Source organism: Lathyrus oleraceus, chromosome 3 (assembly GCF_024323335.1).
Source record: "Lathyrus oleraceus cultivar Zhongwan6 chromosome 3, CAAS_Psat_ZW6_1.0, whole genome shotgun sequence".
Taxonomy (NCBI): Eukaryota; Viridiplantae; Streptophyta; class Magnoliopsida; order Fabales; family Fabaceae; genus Lathyrus; species Lathyrus oleraceus.
This window is the reverse complement of record NC_066581.1, coordinates 140,040,055-140,055,248: the sequence shown is the minus strand read 5'-3', so window position 1 is coordinate 140,055,248 and position 15,194 is coordinate 140,040,055.

Sequence of the window (15,194 nt, the reverse complement as noted above, 5' to 3'; positions counted from 1 at the left end):
TGTGATCAAGCCAGCGGGCCCTGTCCCGTATGTGTCAGATAGAGCGGTTTCGTACCGTTTATAATGCTGTTATGCTGGAAAATGGGAAGGAGGTGTTGTTGCCCTCAACCTCTGTCGTAAGCATTTCTGATGTTAGTGGAGTGACCCGTAGTGGTCGTGTTTTCTCGGCTCAGCCGAAATCCCATGAAGGCATCGTGAAGAGAGATGTTGCTAGTCCTACTAGTCCCGTAGGGACTTCTTCTTCAAAACATTCTATTCCTGCTATGAAGGGTGTTGACCCTGTTGTTGTCAAAGCTGATAAAGCTCCTATCCTGGTTGGCCAGTCTGGCATGTTGAGAGAGGATGGCGATGAGGTGCTAAGGCTCATCAAGAGGAGTGAGTACAACATTGTGGAGCTGTTGCTTCAAACTCCATCAAAGATATCTGTCCTATCTTTGTTGATGAATTCAGAGCCAGACCGTGAAGCGTTGCAAAGGGTGTTGGACGTGGCATACGCGGATCACGATGTCACGATTGAGCAGTTTGATAGCATTGTTGCAAATATAACTGCTTGTAACAATTTGAGCTTCTATGATGATGATCTCTCAGAGGAGGGAAAAGACCACAATTTGGCTTTACATATCTCCATAGATTGTAAAGACGTTGCCCTGTCCAATGTGTTGGTGGACACAGGGTCATCACTTAATGTATTGCCAAAATCCACTCTCGCCAAACTTTCGTATCAGGGGCCTCCCATGAGGCAAAGTGGAGTGGTAGTAAAAGCTTTTGATGGATCGCGCAAGACTGTGATTGGTGAATTAGACCTCCCGATCAAGATTGGACCTAGTGATTTCCAGATCACTTTCCAGGTTATGGACATACATCCGTCATACAGCTGTTTGCTTGGTAGACCATTGATTCACGAGGAAGGCGCCGTGACATCCACCCTGCACCAAAAGATGAAGTTCGTCAAGAACAAGAAGTTGGTGGTGACAGGGGGAGAGAAGGCTCTCTTGGTCATCCATTTATCTTCCTTTTCCTACATTGATGCTGAGGATGAGGTTGGAACTCTGTTCCAAGCCTTATCTATTGCTGAGCCTTCTAGGAAAGGAATTTCTTCATCTGTCTCTTATAATGACGCGAAGTTGGCCATCGAGCATGGTGCAACTAATGGTTTGGGGAAAATGATAAAGATGGAAGATAATAAGTCTCGGGCTAGTATAGGGTATTCTTCTAGTGTTTCTAATGATCTTGGGTTGTTTCAGAGTGGAGGTTTCATTCACACCAATGAAGATCAAGAAGATGCTGCCATCGTTGAAGAAAATGAAGAGGAAGACCTTGGCAACTTTGTCATACCTGGAGGAATCTGCAATAATTGGGTCGCTGTTAATGTTCTAACAGTTATCCATAAGTCAACGTAATATGTTCACTTTGTTTAAAAACCCTTCTCCCATGCCAAAAGGAGAAGTGAAGACATTGTTGGCATAATTGATTAATACAATGATATTCATTCAATAATCGCATGTTAAATGTTTGTTTCTCAAATTATTTGCCTTGTTTGAATTCTAAAATCTCTTTTATACTCAAAATCATTATGCAGGTTGATCAAACCCATTGAACATAATGATCCAACATCATCTCCCAACTTTGAATTCCCTGTATTTGAGGCAGAAGAAGATGATGTTGAAGAGATTCCTGATGAGATTACCTGTTTGCTTGAGTACGAGGAGAAAATCATTCAGCCACATCTTGAGAATCTGGAAATGGCCATCTTGGGGTCTGAAGACTGCATTCGTGAAGTTAAGATTGGGGCACTCCTTGAAGAGTCTGTTAAGAAGGGGTTGATTGAGTTGCTACGAGAATAAGTCGACGTCTTTGCCTAGTCGTATGAAGACATGCCTTGTCTAGATACTGATATCGTGCAACATTTCTTGTCGTTGAAGCCTGAGTGTGTGCCTGTAAAGTAGAAGCTCAGAAGAACTCATCCTGATATGGCAGCGAAGATCAAAGAAGAAGTTCAGAAGCAAATTGATGCGGGGTTTCTGGTGACTTCTACATATCCTCAATGGGTGGCCAATATTGTGCCTATACCTAAGAAAGACGGAAAAGTCCGAATATGTATGGATTACCGTGACTTGAATAAAGCTAGTCCAAAAGATGATTTTCCTTTACCACACATTGATATGTTGGTAGACAATATGGCTAAATTCAATGTCTTTTCCTTTATGGACGGATTTTCCGGTTATAATTAGATTAAAATGGCACCCGAGGATATGGAGAAGACAACATTCATCACACCTTAGGGAACATTCTGTTATCGAGTGATGCCCTTCGATTTGAAGAATGCCGGAGCCACGTATCAACATGCTATGACTACCCTGTTTCATGACATGATGCACAAGGAGATCGAGGTGTATGTCAATGATATGATTGCAAAGTTGAAAACAGAAGTTGAACATGTAGAACACTTATTGAAGCTTTTCCAGCGTTTGAGGAAGTACAAACTCCGCTTGAATCCGAACAAGTGTACATTTGGAGTCCGTTCCGGCAAGTTATTGGGCTTTATTGTCAGCGAGAGAGGTATTGAAGTTGATCTTGCCAAGGTCAAAGAAATACAAGAGATGCCTGCGCCCAAAACTGAGAAGCAAGTTCGAGGTTTTCTTGGCCGCTTGATTTACATTTCGAGATTTATATCCCACATGACTGCCACATGTGCGCCTATATTCAAGCTCCTCCGGAAAGATGAGCGTCATGATTGGACCGAGGATTGCCAAAAGGCCTTTGACAGTATCAAAGAGTATATATTCGTGCCTCCGGTTCTGTCTCCGCCTGTTGAATGGAGACCATTGATTATGTATTTGACCGTGCTTGATGATTCCATGGGTTGTGTCCTTGGTCAGCAAGATGAATCAGGAAAGAAAGAATATGAAATATATTACTTGAGTAAGAAGTTCAACGACTGTGAGTCTCGATACTCAATGCTTGAGAAGACATGATGTGCTTTGGCTTGGGCTGCTAAGCGTTTACGCCAGTATATGTTGAATCATACAACTTGGTTGATATCCAAAATGGATCCGATCAAGTATATCTTTGAGAAGCCTGCTTTAATTGGGAGAATTGCCCGTTGGCAGATGCTGTTATCTGAGTATGATATTGAATATCGAGCTCAAAAAGCTATTAAAGGTAGTATCTTGGATGACCATTTGGCGCATCAACCAATTGAAGATTATCAGTCTGTGCAATAAGACTTCCCGGATGAGGAGATTATGTATTTGAAGATGAAAGATCGTGATGAGCCTACGCTCAATGAAGGGCCAGAGCCTGGTTCCCGATGGGGTATGGTGTTCGATGGTGCTGTCAATCAGTATGGAAATGGTATTGGGGCAAATGATTATTACTCCTCAAGGCACACATTTTCCTTTTACAGCAAGGCTAACTTTCAAATGCACGAATAATATGGCAGAGTATAAGGCTTGTATTATGGGTTTGGAAGAATGTATTGATCTTAGGATCAAACATCTGGATGTTTATGGCGATTCGGCCATTGTTGTTAATCAGATTAAGGGTGAATGGTAGACGAATTAGCCTGGCCTCATTCCATATAGAGATTATGCGGGGAGGATTTCAACTTTCTTTACTAAAGTTGACTTTCATCATATTCCTCGAGATGAGAATCGGATGGCGGATTCTCTCGCTACGCTTGCTTCAATGATTATTGTCAATTATTGGAATGAAGTCCCAAATATTACCGTGATGCACTTGGATAGACCAACTCACGTGTTTGCAATTGCGGAGGTGAACGATGATAAGCTGTGGTATTATGATATCAAATGTTTTCTCCAAAGTCAGACTTACCCGCCTGGGGCATCTGTTAAAGATAAGAAGACTTTGAGTAGATTATTTGGTAGTTTCTACCTTAATGGTAATGTGCTTTACAAGAGAAATTTTGACATGGTTCTGCTCAGATGCGTGGATAGACACGAAGCAGACCTGTTGATGACTGAAGTCCATGAGGGTTCATTTGGTACCCATTCCAATGGGCATGCCATGGAGAAAAAGATATTGAGAGCAGGCTACTATTGGCTGACAATGGAGTCTGACTGTTGCAAGTATGGGAAGAAATGCCACAAGTGTCAGATTTATACGGATAAGATTCATGTTCCCCCGACGCTTCTGAATGTTATTTCCTCACCATGGACTTTCTCCATGTGGGGAATTGACATGACTGGCATGGTTGAGCCTAAGGCGTCAAACGATCATCGTTTTATTCTCGTAGCCATTGATTACTTCACCAAGTGGGTTGAAGCATCGTATGCAAATGTGACCAGGAATGTGGTTGTGAAGTTTATCAAGAACCAACTCATATGCCGGTATGGTGTGCCAGACAAGATCATTAGTGATAATGGATCTAACTTGAACAATAAGATGATGAAAGAGCTGTGTAGCGAATTCAAGATTGCACATCATAATTCTTCTCCCTATATACCCAAGATGAATGGGGTTGTTGAAGCCGCTAACAAGAACATTAAGAAGATTATTCAGAAGATGGTTGTTACGTACAAAGATTGGCATGAGATGCTGCCATTTGCTTTGCATGGCTATCGTATATCTGTCCGCACTTCAACAGGGGCAACCCCTTTCTCTCTTGTATATGGCATGGAGGTTGTGCTCCCCGTAGAGGTTGAGGTCCCATCAATGAGAGTCTTGATGGAAGCCAAGTCGACTGAGGTTGAATGGGTTCAGAGTCGTTATGACCAACTGAATTTGATTGAAGAGAAGATATTAACTGCCATGTGCCATGGTCAGTTATATCAACAAAGGATGAAGAAAGCCTTTGATAAGAAGTTCAAGCCTCGTGTGTTCTGAGAAGGTGACCTCGTGCTCAAGAAAGTCTTGTCTTTCGCACCCGATTCCAGGGGCAAGTGGACTCCAAGTTATGAAGGTCCATATGTTATTAAGAGAGCCTTTTCAGGCGGTGCTTTGTTGCTCACAACTATGGATGGGGAGGATTTTACTCGTCCTGTGAATTCAGATGCAGTCAAGAAATACTTCGCTTAAAATAAAAACAGAATAGTTTGCTAAGTCGAAAACACGAAAGGGCGACTTAGGCAAAAATAAGCGTCTCGGTGGATTGAAAACCAGAAAGGGCGATCCAGGAAAAAGTTAGAGACATGAAAAAAATGATATATATCCCGCTAGATTGAGTACCTCACTCTGGGGAAATCTAGGCAAAAATTAGGGATTTGGCAAGTAACTGCATCCTGACAAGACTTTGTTCTACAACTGTCATCTGTCAAAGATTCTCGCTCAGTCATCGTCAACTGAAGTTTCGAATACAGTGGATTCAGAGTTGGTGGAGAAACGGTCATTATGTTCAATGTATCCCTTTTCCATGTATATCACCAATTTCAAATTTGTAAAGATCCATGGAGTCTCACAATTTGCGGACTACCATTATCTTAAATAAATTTGAGCCTTGATCCAATTCTTTGCACTCTCATTTGTTTCTGTTTAACAAATGTTTACATGTTTTAATTGATGAATATCATTGTTTTAAACAAATAAAGTTTCATAAATAAACTGTTTTTAATCAAAGTGAACATTCACAATGACTGAAAAGATAAGTGGAATGTCCTCAGTGCTTTCCCAATGATAGTATGATCATCTAAGGGTAAGACATTTATTCATATTCTGGCATTCTTATATCCTCTTTATCAGCTTTCAAGTAGTCTCCCCAGCGAGCGCAGAAAGAATGATACATCATCATCTTCCCAGAGAGTCTGGCGCTAACATTAGTGTTTTATCAATTATATGGTTGTCATCTCTTATGTGGACTGGCCTAAAATCCCTTATAGATTGATAAAAGTTGATATGCTTTGAGTGGAGAACATTCCTTGTCCTGACTGTCTACTCATGAGGAAGTTTGTCTTTCCCCCAGCCTGAGTAAGAATCTCCAACAGAGTAAGCATGTGTTCCCTGCAGAACTAGCTTTCCAGATATTTGTCTCCTCAGTAGGAAGTTGCCTAGTGCAATTGATGAAGGGCTTATTTCCCATTTCATTTATTTTGAAGAGGTATTCCCGGTATGTCGCTTGTTGATGATGGATCCATTTCCAGTTTCCCCAGCCAGGGTAGTCCCTCGAGAGCGTTTACAGCTTGTCCCCAATAGGGTTGCCAGATCAGAACTTGATGTTTGCATCCCCTCAGAGTCTGAAGATTTCTTCTAGCATTGAGAGCTGGTGATGATGATGTTTATTTCCTTCCCTAGTGGAGCAAAATGCTAATTTTCCCCTTTGCAGAGTTTCCTCTCCAGCAGTTAGAAGGGAATGTTTTGATTGATGTACATCTGATTGGTGGTGGTTCCCCACGGAGTTCCACATCATTTCTTAATAAGCTTCCCCAGTAGAGTTTCTTCTCCGGCGGATCTTATTGTGTTTTAACCACCTGTCCCCGAGAGAGTTGATGGAAACTCCCCGACAGATTTTCTGCATCTTCCTTATGTCAGGATTTGTTACGAATGGGGATGGTTCATGGCAATCAAACAATAAGAATATATGCCTCAATCCTCATACAAGTAGGCAACAGTTATCAATCAAGTCAGATAAGGAAACAAGTATATAATCAAATCAAATAATCAAAGAATGAAACAACGGAGCATTAAACAAGGCATGGGAGGTATGAACATGTTAAACAATCAAGCAATAGTAAGCATGGATGAAAGAAACAAGTATAACATATAACAAATGAATCAGACAGATGAAAAGATGCACAAAAAGGGTCCACTTAAATAATTAAATCAAGAAATGAGGTAAGGATCAAATAAAATCAAGATAAAAGGCCTCTAATACATGGCCTATGAGATGAACAAGGGAGGATCAAAATATCTCTTCAATTTCCATAAGCAATCTCTAAATCAAACATTGTAACTAATACTGCAGTCGTCTTCTTCCTTGAGCCAAACCCTAACCCTAATCATTGAAATTCTGGCATAGTCAGATTTCAGATGTTCTACTCCAAGTCATGACATCTGATCCAACATTGTAACTAATACTGCAAGACAGTTATTAAACCCTGTACTAATATGCACACGTTCACAGATGTCACGACATCTGCTTCTATATCACCCTAGTATGGAGGAACACCTAGTTCTGTGCATCTGGTGGAAAGACTCAGCAGAGATCATCCATAGCACTAAATTCTATTATTTTCCTACACAGTCATCAGCAAGATGTCTCAATAGTGATTTGAACATCAACTGTTTTATTATTCAGTTTGCTTGCCTTGTACATGTATTTCCTAAAATAAAGGTTGAACAAGTCAAACCAATTTCCACGTATTAAGGAGCTAACTAATAGGCTATTAGCTAGGTTCATTAATTATAGATAAGTTGTTGGTTTCCTAGATTTTAGCTCAACTGTTGAATTCCTAACGACTAGCCTGAGAACAATACTGAAACAGAAAAACTAATCATCCTACAATTTAGCACATGCTGTCAGGAATGAATGTCACAACATTCAGTTTGACAGCCAGAACATATACCTCATGCTGATTCTGTTATGTTCCTGAAAACCGACAATGCTAAATTTAGTGTACTGTAAAAGACCAACCAGTCTCTACTTCAGTATCAGCCTACAGGAAGAACTGTCAGGACATCCAGTTTGACAGTTTCACAATGGTCCTTTGGCCAGGTCTGTTATCCTCTTGAAGACCAGACTTAATTACTGAATTGAAACCAACCTGCCTAATATTCAGTATATGCTGTTAATGATGAATGTCACAACATTCTAATTGACATTCAAACAGTAGGCTATATACCAGGTTTGTTGTCATCTTGACAAGCAGACTGGAATACCAGCTGTGTTATGGCAGAAGGATTATAACATGCTGAAGGAAAAAAAACACAGGAAATTGTTAACCCAGTTCGGTGCAACATCACCTACGTCTGGGGGCTACCAAGCCAGGAAGAAGATCCACTATCAGTAGTATTAATTCAGAGTTAAACTCCCCCGTTTACAACTCTTCACTTAATCCCTACCCAATGCAATCTATACCTAGGAACTCCTAGATAGAAACCTCCAGTTTCCATTCCTATCACTACAAATACAATGTAATGTTAAAACAACTTGAACTTGCTTCCCAGCTTCATTCAAGACAATAATCACTCTTGCCTACAGGCTTTGAGTTACAAATACTCTCAGCTTTGACCACTGAGAAACACATGGTAACCTTCCCACAGAATGGGAGGTTTACCTCACACACACCCCTAAATTTTCATTCTATGAGGCTTACAAAAACTAGGTTACAATATGCTATTTATAACCTAATCACCCAACAGGATTTGGGCCTTCAGAAATCGCAGCAAACTTCTCCTTTGCTGTTACAAAGTCAGCATAAACTTTCTGCTACAATCAAGGTCTTCAATCCTAAAATCTCTCCATATATATCTCCTTATTTTGAGCCTATATATATTCTGATTGAGTCTTTAAGACCTCCACATGGGAGTTAGGATATTCACCAAATATCCTCACTAATCCCAGAATATATACTGAATTAATTAATTCAGTTTTCTACACATGTGCGATGTCACAGACATGATGTCGTGACATCGTACATGACATGTTGGTCCAGATGTTGAACTTCTTCAACCCAACATATTAAAACAACAGAGATGATTACATTATTTGTTTTACAAAATTAATGCCAATCCCAAGGTATTAACAATCTCCCCCTTTGGCAAATTTTAGCTAAAACAAATAAGCCTCTGTCATTATCTCCACAACCACAAACACCAAAGTTGGTGTACATGAGGAAGTAGAGGTACAAGGTGCAGCTGCATGACAACCCTTCCCCTCAACGGGAGAGCTTCCTGAAGAGTATGTACTGCTGAGTACATAGACAATGTAACTCAGATCATCCAGTTGGTGGCTTTTGTGCCTGACGCCAACTTCTGTTTGTTACCACAGTTTGCTTGCTTCTGGTACATTCTGAGGACCCTATTTCTCTCCCCCTTTTTAGCTAAACATTTACAAATGAACCCTTCACAAAACCAGATCCAGACGCAGTTTGCCCAAACCTTGAGATATCCCATGGTTTAGAGGGAAGTAATGTTTCTCTTGTGAGAAGAGGAGTGCTGATACATCCTTTAAATAGTCCAGCCCGTGCTTAGGAATTAACGGTAGGAATAAATGCTTGGTCAAGATTCATTAATATTTGCTAAGAAACATTCAGAGAATCACCAACAAAATCTCAGACTATCTTTGAATACCTTTTATAGCTCTTGACTGTTTCCTTTCCAAAACAGCAGTTCCAGTGCATGGAGACTATTCCCTATATGCAGTCAGTCACGTTGCACGTGATGTCTTAACATTCAACGTGGCTTTTTCCTGCATTCTTCAAGTATTTTTCCTCTCAACATTTCCTAAGACCACTTTCGTACCTCCAGTAGAAACTTGACATCTGGCACCACTAAGGCCAAAATCACAAACACCAGTAGATGGTTACTCCCCCTGTACCACACAACTGTAATAATCAGGCTTATTCTAATTTATCATAATTAGACACACCACATCCATAATTCCTCATGACTTTAATGTTCAGAAGGAAATAACAGCATTATCCAAGGCAATGTCATGACATCCGGTCAGACATTCTTCTGCTCCCTCAGTCTTGACATACACCACCTCATCCTGATAACTAACAAGGTGCCATACACAGTTATCTGAGAACACATAGACCACAAGCTTGATGGTTACTTGCAGCACAAAGACAGAACTCCCCCTGTCATGAACAACCAACTCTCCTCTTGAAACTTGGAGATCACACATGACCATATCCAACACCCCAAGGTTGGACCTTCACATACTTCCTGATTCAAAGAGAACCCAAACCACTTGATGAATTAAAAACATAAGAAGCATCTTCATGTCTTCAAGAGCACACCCTCTGTTCAACCCTCTTGGCTGAACACATCCACACTCTGTGTCAATCTCTCTTCTAACCAGAACAGAAAACCACTTCACAAAATGTTCTAACATTAGTTAGGACATCCTCACAACATAACAAGGAACACCATTTGATAATCTTCAGATATCACTGAGTCACCAGCTTAATCCAAAAGAACCAGACACAAATTGGGACATATACATTCTCATCCCATTACAAGAGATAATCTTCCATAGATAGCTTAGAACTCCTACCACAAGCTCCAAGAGATGAATAGAAAAACATCTCCTTTTGTCTTCAACTTACTACTTTTCTGCTCAAAAGTAATTTGTCTCAGACTTTCCTCAAGAATAATCAGCTGCCATACGTTGATTATCTTGATCCTTCGAACTCACTTCTGAGATAGACCAAATGCCACTGGTTGATTACCTCCTTCATGAATCCTCATATGAAAAAGTCAAATGCCACTTTTTGACCTCTCCAAGTTTATCAGACTTCTCCCAAAGATATGCTGACCTTCCAAGTGAGACTTGAGCTTCAAGCTACATGTTAAACAGAACTTAGATTCTCTAAGACATGAACATGTAACATCTTCTCCATCCAGCAACTCCAAAGAACTGCAATGAGAACGACCTTTTTGAAGTACCCAATCTACAACTCTGTAGACCCTTCTATCTTAAGTTGATGTGCCACTTCACCAACTAAGATTCTGATGTTGAACCAAATGTCACAACATTGTGCTTTAACATCTAGCTGTTGAATTCAGCTCATTCTTCTGTCACTTGAAAGAACTTCCTCCCTTCACAGAACAAGAGTTCAATGCTCTCATAGACTTGATTGTGGAACCAAGTTTGAGTAAACAACCTCCATCCTGCAGGTTTGCAGTTAAGTCATCCAAGCTCACACCTTGATGAATCCCTGCTTCTTCTCCAAAGACATCAGACATTCTGATGCATGAGTCTTCAGAAGGACCAGTTAGAAACTATCCCTTCAGCTATGCCAAGGATTCCACTTCCTAAAGCAAGGCTGTTTCCATGAAGTCAAGAATGCTGCCACTTGTTCTTAACTCCACAGTGTGCATTAGCCAATGCACTTCCTTACCTAGATCAGAAATACACTGATCCAAGTAACTACCATCAAGACTATGATGTCTTCTTCTTCTTGTACACACCAAGGCTGAACATGTTTCTTGCCAGGAAACCTTTTCAGAGATCATACGCTTTTTCTGCCACCAAAGAGATAGATCATAAACCAATGTACTATCCTTCCTGTGATTCTGCACAGGGTCTTGAAGAAGAGATGTTCCAACATCTTTAAGAACATCAGTTATCTTGAGCTCCAAGGATAATCAATTAAATACTTGTACTTGGCACTAGTAGACATTGATCTTAAATCCTTTCCCAATTATCCTTTCAGATACTTCCACCATAAGAATACTTTGAGAGTACTCTTCTTGTGTCTACATCTTCTGTTTGCAAGCACTTCAACAGATTTGTGAATCTTTCCAGATTAGATTCACCCTTAGGAATGAGAGAGATGAATCCTTCCTTGCAGATGTGTCACACAACAACCAGAACCCATGTGACATAGGTCAATAGCCAACCAGACCCTAGGCTAACCAACCGTGAGGAGGTTAACCAAAACTCCCCGTCAAATTACAATCATGGAAACTCCACACCAATATCCATGCATTGTACATACACCATCCTTACCAGTGGCACCTAACTCTAAGAGTTAAACCTAGACATACTCCAGTCACACCAATCAGACTCCAGCTGACCATAAGTACTTAAGGAACACCAATCAATAGCAGACATGCATTGCCAGAGCATACTACCTCAACCAACCTCTGTAACTTCATATTCTCACTCCTTGAAGGAACTTCCACTTCTGAGCGAGGTGTTTGAATACCAAGACTCATGGTTCCATTCCTCTTAAATGAAATAGCAATCAGGTTACCCCATTATTGACTTCTAACATCCAGAGGACTTGTCTTCCAACACACCATAGTACTCCAGAGAACAGCTATCCAGCCCTGATCAATCAACAGGAGTAGGACAAGCCGCAGGAAATTGTGCAATGTCACATCTCAGCCAGCTCCACTTCTAGAGACCAGACCTCTACATGTGACCTTCTTGAGCATACACACAGTTGACCCTACCCTTGTCAACTTAGCGCACACAGATGTCTCCTCTTCCAGGTCAGCAGTAGGTTCCAAACATGGTCTCCCTTTGTTTGACACCTAAAAACATTTGCTCTTCAACCAGTAGCTGCATACTTGTTGAACAACATGTTCTAACATCACATAGAACATTAGTTCCACCTCCTTGGAACAACTTTCCTTGAAATTCTTCAAGGTCTTCATATACATTACCCAAAAGAGTAAAAGAATCAGTGATCATTTGATTCTTACCATCCTGAAGTGAGAGCGTCATGATGAGTGGACTTGAGGAGACTCGAGTATCTTTGACATCTTCAATAGATTATGATGAAATCTTGAATACAGTAGCCTTTCAAACACACGAGGGGAAACTACATCAGAGTTTGAGTTTTGCCTGGTATTATGCAGCAGAAATCATAATACAACTCAACCTATGAACACACACTTCACCAGATCAGCCTCCAAGACTATACCAAGTTTGAATGTGATTCAATACTGGCACAGCTGTCCCACACAAAGGCCAATTGCCAACCTCCAGAGACAGGTACACACCATTCCCGTCATGAACAGTCCATCCACCTACTTCAAGGGACCATTCAGGGAAATTACAGAACCTTTCACAGGTTCCAGCATCAGTACTAACATAACTCCTTGCAAGATACCAGAAAGTATCACCCATGGATCTCATCCAGAAACAGACAGGATGCCTGCTCTGATACCAATTGAAATTCTAGCATAGTCAGATTTCAGATGTTCTACTCCAAGTCATGACATCTGATCAAACATTGTAACTAATACTGCAAGACAGTTATTAAACCCTGTACTAATATGCACACATTCACAGATGTCACGACATCTGCTTCTATATCACCCTAGTATGGAGGAACACCTAGTTCTGTGCATCTGGTGGAAAGACTCAGCAGAGATCATCCATAGCACTAAATTCTGTTATTTTCCTACACAGTCATCAGCAAGATGTCTCAATAGTGATTTGAACATCAACTTTTACATTATTCAGTTTGCTTGCCTTGTACATGTATTTCCTAAAATAAAGGTTGAACAAGTCAAACCAATTTCCACGTATTAAGGAGCTAACTAATAGGCTATTAGCTAGGTTCATTAATTATAGATAAGTTGTTGGTTTCCTAGATTTTAGCTCAGCTGTTGAATTCCTAACGACTAGTCTGAGAACAATACTGAAACAGAAAAACTAATCATCCTACAATTTAGCACATGCTGTCAGGAATGAATGTCACAACATTCAGTTTGACAGCCAGAACATATACCTCATGCTAATTCTGTTATATTCCTGAAAACCGACTGTGCTAAATTTACTGTACTGTAAAAGACCAACCAGTCTCTACTTCAGTATCAGCCTACAGGAAGAACTGTCAGGACATCCAGTTTGACAGTTTCACAATGGTCCTTTGGCCAGGTCTGTTATCCTCTTGAAGACCAGACTTAATTACTGAATTGAAACCAACCTGCCTAGTATTCAGTATATGCTGTTAATGATGAATGTCACAACATTCTGATTGACATTCAAACAGTAGGCTATATACCAGGTCTGTTGTCATCTTGACAAGCAGACTGGAATACCAGTTGTGTTATGGCAGAAGGATTATAACATGCTGAAGGAAAACAACACAGGAAATTGTTAACCCAGTTTTGTGCAACATCACCTACGTCTGGGGGCTACCAAGCCAGGAAGAAGATCCACTATCAGCAGTATTAATTCAGAGTTAAACTCCCCCGTTTACAACTCTTCACTTAATCCCTACCCAATGCAATCTATACCTAGGAACTCCTAGATAGAAACCTCCAGTTTCCATTCCTATCACTACAAATACAATGTAATGTTAAAACAACTTGAACTTGCTTCACAGCTTCATTCAAGACCATAATCACTCTTGCCTACAGGCTTTGAGTTACAAATACTCTCAGCTTTGACCACTGAGAAACACATGGTAACCTTCCCACAGATTGGGAGGTTTACCTCGCACACACCCCTAAATTTTCATTCTATGAGGCTTACAAAAACTAGGTTACAATATGCTATTTATAACCTAATCACCCAACTGGATTTGGGCCTTCAGAAATCGCAGCAAACTTCTCCTTTGCTGTTACAAAGTCAGCAGAAACTTTCTGCTACAATCAAGGTCTTCAATCCTAAAATCTCTCCATATATATCTTCTTATTTTGAGCCTATATATATTCTGATTGAGTCTTTAAGACCTCCACATGGGAGTTAGGATATTCACTAAATATCCTCACTAATCCCAAAATATATACTGAATTAATTAATTTAGTTTTCTACACATGTGCGATGTCACAGACATGATGTTGTGACATCGTACATGAGATGTTGGTCCAGATGTTGAACTTCTTCAACCCAACATATTAAAACAACAGAGATGATTACATTATTTGTTTTACAAAATTAATGCCAATCCCAAGGTATTAACAAATCATGCAAAAAACGCAGGAAATACAACATGGTTTTCTCAACTTCAACACAAAAATACGAACACTATAGTGCATCAAAAAAATGAAGCAAAGCCTAGATCTCAAGTACAAAATTCGATGATTAACGTTGTAACTATTCTTAGGTGAAATGGTAGCTTATTCATGGAGAAAAGTTAACAGCAAGGTGTCAATATGAACACGGACATGAGCAAAAAAATCAACACCACAACTCAACACCCTGAACAATGCCTCGTACTGAGGGCTTCAGAAGTAAGCATAAGTACATGATTAGCATTGTAAATGGTAATGAAACAAGCATGATAATGAGCATAGATGTATCAATAAAATGGCTATGGAAATGGAGCAAGAGAGTTACCTAGTGGAAGTCTAGTCCACTGCTTCTTGACTGTGGAGAGACTAGAAGAAAATGATGCTTCCTTGGTGCTTCAAGAGCTTCACCTCGAGAACTTGCTGCGAAATAAAAGTTGACCTCTAATGAATCTTTCCCTTTCTTGCTCGAAAATCCACAGCCCTCCTTTCATGCTTAGGGTTTCTTGCTTTTAGTAATGTGGGTCAAATACTCCTTAATGGGCTCTAAAATAATTTGTTTATCCATGGGGTGAGCAAGTGATGCAAGTTAGTCGCAT